Source organism: Sapajus apella, unplaced genomic scaffold (genome assembly GCF_009761245.1).
Source record: "Sapajus apella isolate SASKATOON/1434 unplaced genomic scaffold, GSC_monkey_1.0 scaffold9, whole genome shotgun sequence".
In the NCBI taxonomy this organism is placed as follows: Eukaryota; Metazoa; Chordata; class Mammalia; order Primates; family Cebidae; genus Sapajus; species Sapajus apella.
In genome coordinates, this window is record NW_022436949.1 from 20,282,560 (window position 1) to 20,292,353 (window position 9,794).

Below are 9,794 nucleotides of genomic sequence, written 5' to 3' on the forward strand. Positions count from 1 at the left end.
ACAATAAGTAGGTATCCAGTAAATGGTAGGTGCTGCCACACAGTCATTACAGCTCGGTTTCCTAGATAGTAAATTATCCATTTATTCATTTAATATCTACTGTGCACATATCTTGAGTTAAGTACTGTGTTAGGTGCTGAAATGGGCTATAGATTGTTCCTGATGTGGGGGAAAAAGTGATAAGGAAACTGGAATTGAGAAGAAGATATGAAATGTAATAGGAAGTTGCTCTGAGTTTCTTGACAGAGAGCCAGATATTCCTGCTTCTGTGGGATGAATTATGAAAAAGAGCCTACAAAGTTGATGAACCTACAACAAGGCAGAGTTAAAAGAGGTATTTCCATTTTGTGTACAGTTTCCCTATTTTGAACTTCTCTCACAAGTGAATTTGCTGGATTCATTAAGATGCTAAAGCCAGGCCTTTACTAAGGTTGCTTGGACCTCATCTCTAAACAAAATGTACAGGGGAGAGAAAGCGAAGTAGTTCCCACCTCTCCCTACAGCAGAGGAAAGTCTACAAGTTTTATTTTTTTCCCTCCTCTGTCCCCATTATGAGATGACCCTACTCAAAAGAGAACAGTCCAGTTGAAATCAAGAAATATATGCCTACCTGTAATACAGCCAGAAATATGACCCATTAAAGTTATTTTTAACATTTGTAATCAAAAGCCACCAGAAAATTTAGACTGTGGCAGCCATTACAATCTTACTGTGAATGTGTTTATTTCTCTAGTTTCTCCATAATTTTTAGCCAATAGTTGAGGAAATGAAACTTTTTCCAGAGATGGCTTTTATTCTCCCATGAGAACACTCAAAGCTCTAATTATCTCAGTGTGGAAGGCAGAATAATGGCCCTCAAAGATATCCACATCCTTATCCTTGAAAACTGTTAATATGTCACCTTACATGGAAGAGTGATTTTGCAGATGTGATTAAGTTAAAGATCTTGGAGCGATTAGATTATCCTGGATTATGCAGGAAGGCTCAATCTAATCACTTGAGTCTTGAAAACTGAACGACTTTTCTCAGCTGTGATCAAAGGAAGAGGTTTGGCTGTGGAAGAAGGGTCAAGGAGATGCTAGGTTGCTGGCCTTGAACACGGAGGATGGGGGCCATGAGCCAAGGAACAGGCGCGGCCTCTAAAAGGTGGAAAGGTAAAGAAATAGATTCTCTCCTAGGGCCTCCAGAAAGCCTGCAGCTAGGCCAACACCTTGATTCTACCCCAGTAAGATCTGCATTGGAATTCTGGAACTGTGAAGTATTATAGTCGTGTTGTTTTAAGCCAGTAAATTCATGGTAACTTGTTTAGTAGCAATAGAAAACTAAGGCACAGGGGGACAAGAAAGTGAGGACTTTAGGTGAGGAGGGAGGACAGAGAGATTCAAGGCAGAGCAGTGGAAGGTGAGTGAAGACAACCCCATCCCTCATCCAGAGACTACACAGTACAAGCACCATGCTGCTGCTATGGACCAAATTAGAAACTGGGCATTAACATATAGTAAGTCATGCTCACATGCTTGCCTACTTCTAAAAAACTTGATATTGCATTCCAGGGCATTTCTTCTCTGAAGATCTCTCTTCTTATTGTATATCACTATTTCTGTTTTAATACTTTCTTAGAACTCCTCATGAGGTATCACCATTTTAATTATTTTCTGGATTATTATTATTATCATTATTTTGACATAGAGTTTCGCTCTGTTGCCAGGTACCAGGCTGGAGTGCAGTGGCACGATCTTGGCTCACTGCAACCTCTGCCTCCCAGGTTCAGGCATCTCTCCTGCCTCAGACTCCCGAGTAGCTGGGACTCTAGGCACACGCTACCACGCTCAGGTAACTTTTGTATATTTTTAGTAAAGATGGGTTTTCATCATATTGGTCAGGATGGTCTCGATCTCTTGACCTCGTGATCTGCCCGCCTCGGCCTCCCAAAGTGCTGGGATTACAGGCGTGAGCCACTGCGCCCGACCTCTGGATTATTTTTAATGATTTATTTTATATTAGAATATAAGCTCCCTTATTCTGCATTAGACTGTAAGGTCCAAGACCCAAAGGACTACGTGTGTCCCTTCATCATTGTATTTCTAACATGGCAGAAGGAATAGGGACACTTCCCATCTGTCTTCTGAGCCTGCCGTCCACTCCAGGCAGCTACTGTCCTCTTAGCCCACGCAGACTACCATGATAGTCTAAGGAAGATGGGTGTGGACAAAATAGGAAGTTGCTCTTGAAGTACTTCATGATCACGAAATTGATTTAGTTGTAGCAGCTAAGTCACTTATTAAAGTTCATTTTGTTTTGTTCCTTGGGTTAACCTGTTTTCCTATATGTGTACCCTCGAGTGTTAACTTTTAATATGACTGGAAAAATTTTGAGAATCAAAACACCAAAATAGTCACCGTACAAGCATAAGAAAATATCTGCTTTTATTCAGTGAATCAACTTGATATACAAAGTTCTTGAAAATGTTAAGGAAATTGATCCTAAGGGGAGCCAAAGGCCAGTAGATTGGACCAGCCAAAGGTCATATATAAAAAGACTGGGTGGAGTTGGAAAAACATCTAGGACTCCTGCTTTTTAGTTTAGAAGTTTTTTTTTTTTCCCTTGTTTTCCTTAAGCATCTTCTTTCCCAGCAGGCCCATCTGAAAGTGGGCGGGACCCAGACAAATCCTATTTTTTCGAACTCTCTCCCTTGACTCCACCAAAAAATATGTTTATACTTATGAAATCAGGTGAAAATACTTGTGAGCCTCAGTTCTTATAAGCACCAATTGGTCAAGTGGAGAGGTTGGAAGAGGTCTTCCCTCATTTGGTGCCCATCCCAGCGGCCTGGAGCACGTGCCAGAAGGCGCCTCCCAGTGTTGCCCAAAAGGCCCATGTTTGATCCTTTAAAAGATGCCCAAGACAGACCCACCCACAGGAATTAGGTTTATTGCTCTTTCCTTCTTCGTCTCTTCTCTCCATTTCCTCCCTGTCTTTTTATTGAAATCTCATGATAGCCCTCAGACTGCGGTTGTGGTCTCAACCCTAATTCAGCTCTTGGCCTCACTCTGTTCTAATATCCAGAAACCGATTCTGGCCTTCCTGCATTTCTCCACCTCTTGCTTCCTAGGCAGGACTTGATATTCATCTCTGGCTTCCCAGCCAATGACCAGGTTGCTCCATGTTTTAGTCTTATTAACTCAGCATGTGACAGGCTCCCTGTGCTAGGGACATCTCTGTTTTCTTATTTTTCTTTGTTTTTTTCACCTCCAATGATAATTAATGGGTGGGGTACTCATAATAGAACTCTCCTCTTTGTTGTTTTTTTTCCCCCATTTTAAAAATGTTTTCTTCGTAGAAACAGGAAATAGAATGGTGGTGATCAAGGGTTGCAGGAGGAAGAAAAAAGGAGTTGTTGTTTAATGAGTATGGAGTTCAGACTTGTAAGATCTGGAGAACTACAGAACGATAGTTGACCCTTGAACAACATGGAGGTTAGGGATGCCAACTTCCCCTCCCCACTCCATGCAGTTGAAAATCCACATATGACTCTCCAAAAACTTAACTACTGTCCAAAAACTTAACTACTAAATAGCCTACTGTTGACTGGAAGCCTTACTGATAACATAAACAGACAGTTAACACATTTTGCATGTTATATGTACTATATACTGTATTCTTACAATAAAAAGTAGAGACAGAAACTATTAAGAAAATAAGAAAGAGAACTTTCTATTAAGAAAATCATAAGAAAGAGAACTTTCTAAGAAAATCATAAGAGAATATTTGCTATTAATTGGAAGTGGGTCATCCTAAAGGCGTCATCCTCATCATCTTCATGTTGAGCAGGTGAAGTAGGAGGAGGAAGAAGAAAGGTTGATCTTGTCTCGAGAATGGTAGAGGCAGGAGAGGTGAGGGAGGTGAAAAGAGAGACACGAGAGGCAATCACATTGGTGTAACTTTTATTGAAAAAAACTCATGTATAAGTGGACCCACAGCGTTCAAACCTGTGTTTTTCAAGGGTAAATTATATATTCACAACAGTGTGAATATGCTTAACGCTACTGAACTGTACAGTTAGAAATAGTTGAATTTTATGTTGTGTGTATTTTTTATCACAATGTCCTTAAAAAAGACATTTTTAAGGATGTTTTCTTCTGGAGCTCTGCTCTTTATGCTTTTGGGTGTTGAATTGGGCACCAGATTTAATCAAATGCTTATTCACCTGGATTATTTTAGAAATAAAACCTACCTCATGGACCTATCTTTGGGATTTCCCAAATCATTATTTCTTACTTTACAAACTTGATCCCCAAAACATGGAAGTGTACATTCCATGAATAATAGTTAAGCATCAACTAAACACTGCTAAACACTGGCAGAAATTTGAAGATGAATTAATTGCACACAAACCATTACTTAGCAAAGTTTATACTCTTAAAAAATAATAGCAACAATAGAGCTGCCATTTATTATGATTACTCTGTGCCAGGAACTAAACTATATGCTTTGTATAAATTATTTTGAAAACTCTTTTAACAGCCGAATCAGGCAGGTAATTTTTCTCCAATTCCACAGTCTTTTAGTAGAGATTATCTATACCTGCTTGGAAAGCAAAAATGGGAGTAATCTTTATTGAAAATGAGAATAATGTATATTAATAACTGTGTGCCAAGTAGAACTCCGAGAAATCTTACAGATGACAGTTTATCTCCATTCTACAGATAAGAAAATTGAGGCTCAGCCAGGTTAAGAGAATTGCCAAAGGCCACTTAGCTAATAAGACACAGAGATGGAATATGAAACTGGCTGATCCTCAAGGCTACATGAATCTTTCTGCCACTCCATGAGGAGATAAGAAAAGAAGTGATTTACCTCTAGCTGGAGTTGGTGAAGAAAGAAAAGTAATCTAAAAAAGAAAATATAAGCAAAGAAGCAGAATGAGGAATGTAGAATTTGTGTATGGTAAACAAGCCGTCAGCTGGTTGGAAGCTTCCAGGCAAGAAGCAGAGCAATAGATCAGACTGAAAAGCCACACTAAAGCCTGGGTCTGCAGGAGCCTGATGTTAGTCTAAGGGGCTTAGACTTCAATACCTACATGGTGAAGAACCATTAAGATTTTGCAAGCAGAGAAACTACAAGACCAAAACCTGTCCTTTAGGGATGTTCATCTAGCAAAAGTATCTTAAATGAACTGGGGAGGGTTAAGAGAATGTGGGAAAGAAAATAGCTAAACTTCTTCTTCTCCTTAATTCTATCTCTTTCTAGGTTAGCATTGGCCTTGACTTTGAAAACACATCCTCAACAAAATCTAGGATTGAATCATGCATTTGCCTGAAACCATTTGTTTTTAAGTAAATTAAATTTAATTTCTTTTATCTTTCCCCCTAAAAGTCTGTAGGTTTGAAACATAATTTGAAATTCCTTTTCCAGAGAGCAATCCAATTTGGCTTTTGTTGTTTCTAGTAGGATATTATATGATTTTATTTTTTATTGAAAGCCTTTAGAATGGCTCACAGATGTTGAAGCTAAAATAGATCCTCCTGGAACTGTTTGGTTTGAGAAAATCTCTGTTGCCATGGATTAAATTAATAGGAGATCTCTTGCTTGAAATTTAGGGATATTTTCACCTTTAGGAAACAATCTTCCCTTAAATTTATATAAGGTCATCATGGGGAAAAGTTATATTTGAAATGTCAACCAGGGGTCCACATCATTGCACTTAAAGTTGAGCAATGGCTGTGTTCACATTAGAGACCATTTCTCCCAAGAGAAAAGAGATCAACAACCAGGCTATTTTTTTTTTTTTTTTTTGAGACGGAGTTTCGCTCTTGTTACCCAGGCTGGAGTGCAATGGCACGATCTCCGCTCACCGCAGCCTCCGCCTCCTGGGTTCAGGCAATTCTCCTGCCTCAGCCTCCTGAGTAGCTAGGATTACAGGCGCGCGCCACCATGCCCAGCTTTTTTTTTTTTTTTTTTAAGGCTGAGTCTCACTCAGTTGTCTAGGCTGGAGTGTAGTGGCGCCATCTCAGCCTACGGCAACCTCTGCCTCCCGGGTTCAAGGATTCTTTTGTCTCAGCCTCCCGAGTAGCTGGGATTACAGGCACCCACCACCACACCTGGCTATGTTTTGTATTTTTAGTAGATATGAGTTTTCACTATGTTGGCCAGGCTGGTCTCGAACTCCAGATCTCAGGTGATCCGCCTGCCTCGGCCTCCCAAAGTGCTGGGATTACAGGTGTGAGCCACTGCACCTGGCCTAATATTTTTATAAATTAAGAAATTTGTGTTCCTACTCAGTCAGCTATACTGGAGAAATATGGTTATTTAAAAAATCTATGGCTTACATGTGGCTATGCTGAAACTTAACAGACAGTTCACAATTAGAAATAACTGAACAAAATATTATCTATTTTAAATATCAATTAAACATTAGCTGAGTCCCACACAAGCTGACATTGGAAGTAGGCGACACCCAAAATAAACTCCTTGGTCTTCTCTTTCTCTCCTTCCCCTTAGTGAGCTTGCCACTAAGCTCGAGTCTTCATTGTCACCCACCTACAAGGGACTTACACATCTACCTCTCCAATTCTGGCACATTCTTAAGACCCAAATCGACAATATTCTATTATGAATCTTCCCATGAGGTACTTGACACTCAAGATACCCAAACCAAATTTACCATTTTATCCACAGCACTATTGCTCCTGTATCTTGTACCCAAAGCAGGCTCTCCACATCGACAATTTCTGAATTGTATTCCAGGAATACTCTCCCACAAAAATTAAATTATAAAAGACATTTATGGTCAAATAAGTCTGGGAAATTTTACATATAACACTTGTTTGGAGATTTTCAATGAAAATTAAACTTCTAAAAGCTCCTTGATCTCCTGCAGTAGAAAGCATGTTTTTGTTTATCCCAGTATTTTAATTGATGTTCATCCCTTCTTGCATCACATCAATTAACATTCTGAAAAACTAGTGTTTGCAAAAGATACTTTTAGACAACCACTGTAGAACATTTTCACTCTTTCTATCCCCTAGGCACTAATAAAATTCATCTCCTCATGTAGTTGGACCTAAGAGCCTGTCTAGAGTCAGGCTGCCTGAATTCACTGCCTAATTTCACCACTTACCAGGCATGAGATGTAAGCAAGTTATACAATCTCTCCACTCAGGTTTTAGATCTTTCAAATGGTTTCTTCTTCTTAAAGGATAGTAAGGATTACGTGAAATAATGCATGAAACGCACTTAAAACAGTGCCTGAAACATAGCACCCACTTAATAAACGTTCAGCTTTATTACTGTTATTGTTACCTCTCAAATGTCTCTCAAACATTTGCTATTTCCTAATGCCTTTGACACTTCCATAGTTTAGATACTCATCATTTCTTTTTGGGATCATGAATAATAGAAATTTCCAGTTAATTTGGTTCTTTATAAATTTATCAAATGTTTTCTTGTATATTATCCAATTAACCTAATAAGTATTTAATTTATTCTAATCACAGATTCTCTGCTTTGCAATTCATTCACCACACTGCCACTGAATTCTTTTAAACACAAATCCAATGATGCCATTTCTATGCTCAAAAACCCTTAACGATCCTCCATGTGTATGTAATAAAGGAAAGTAACAACCCTACATCATGGTAGACACGCCCCTGACTTCACACTTCACCACATAGTTTTATAATCTGACCACACTGCAACAGTCCTTGAGTTTAAAATAAACAATGAACTTTAAGATCACTGGCCTTGACTCTTTTGTTTTGTCTTGAATACCCTTCCTTCCTTCTTCGACTTGTTAGAAATCCTATTTGTGCCTTAAGATTCGCTTAAAATTTAATCTACTCTATGACATATTTCTCAATTCTATATTGCTCATTCTTTTCTTGATTCTATAGTGTGTATATATATATATATATAAAACTCATATAATATTTATGCCACATCTCACAGAATTAATTATCCAGAGACTCTTATCTATGTAAAGTGTGAACTAATGAGAGGAAATGTCTTCTTTGTTCTTTTATACTTTACAAACCAAACACAATATCCTTACAAATATTAGGTGCCCATATAAATATTTATTGACTAAATTTGGCTATGTAGAAGGCTTCTTACCGTTCATTAGTGTTTATCACATCTTAAGCAAATATTACACCATGAAGAGTCATTTGGTTGCTAATTCTCTTCTTGCCAAAAGTTTCTACTCTTTACAAAAGAAATAAAAATGGGATTCCTTTAATAGGGATGTGAGCCAGTATCTTTAAGTAAAAACAAAGTCACATGGAACTTTTGCAAAACACGCCTACAACACACACCTGTGTCCACCAACCTACCCAGGATTCTGACTTCTTGGGATATTACCATGTTTTGCTTGGGATTCTCTTGGAATAAATATAAAGGCCAATTAATATACTGGCACTATTAGCATCTTATATCTTCATTTTTCCGATGAAGACTTCCTGGTTGGCTCTCGGAAAGGTGATTTAATCTATAGTCTCACTCCCTCATCTAAGTTCACTTTCAGGTCAGATGTCCCCAGTTTGTTTCTGATTCGATGATCTCATCTCCTTCAGTGGAACTACTCAGCCTTCAAAGGACTGCTACTAAAAAATCACACTGGCTACTTAACTACTCCAGAGGAAATTTTCCAGCTCTGAAGTACAGTATTCCCTCTGTGTATTATTCTCCACACCTTCTTCCCTGGCTCTTGATTGGTCTTGGAAATACTGGCTAGGAGTAGGAGGAATAACTCTTTCCTAAACCTTCCATTTTCCTACAAGTGCTTTTAATTAATCTGTTTCCCAAAGAAGTTTAAATGCTTGTCTTGAAAGCACATTTTCGATGTTTTTCTTACTTTATGACTGCCACAGGACGTATGGATCAGATTTAATTAGGAGACATCTATGGGGCATGAAAAGCTCAGGGCCAGTGTTGTCCATCACATTCTTTTTGTTTATCCTAACCTTTACCAAGTGACATTTATTATGCGCTATCGAATGCGCCAGACTTCTTAGCCATTACTGCTTCCCATGACTTGGATAGTTGGATTCCATCTTGTTGGTTAATCATAAACTATTGTCTATCCCTGTTACACCTCTGCCAAGAACTTTTTTCCAGAAATTACTTTATAGTTATTATCTAATCTTTATAAAACCATGGAGGAAGTTTTCCCATCTAACAGACGGTAAATGATTAAGTAGCAGACAGTTAAAGAGCAAGGTGACATGGCAATTAAGTGATGAAATAATACTGAGTGTTCCCAATGTTAACCTTCCATAGTTTAATCTGCAAACCTCACAATATTATCTGAGTTTAAGTTTATGTAGAATGGCCTCACTTTCCATACAAATCATTAATTGGCATTTAGAAAAAATGAAAAGATGCATAGGAATGTATGGAAGAGTGTTAAAAAGTAGTCTTTCGAGAGTTATGTGCTGATTTCCTTATTGTTGTTCACCAAATCTGGCTGGGATTCACATATTTATTGAAACAATCACTTGGTTACAAAAGCAGTTACAACCACAGGAATAATTACAAACATAAAGTTATTATGACATTAATTAGAAATTTTGTAAATTACCAACATAATTTTGAAGGTCCTATTTTACCTCTTCTAAGTAAAGAAATGTTTTAAAAATATTTTCCTACGATATGTTTGTATTCATTTCAGTAGTATACTCTATCTTTTATTAATAAGAATAATTTGTTATTGAGTAGAAATTAGATGGAAGAAGTGAGAAAAAGGCCCGATCTCAGGATATTTTTACATTTCTGATAGCTATTAATCATATTAATAC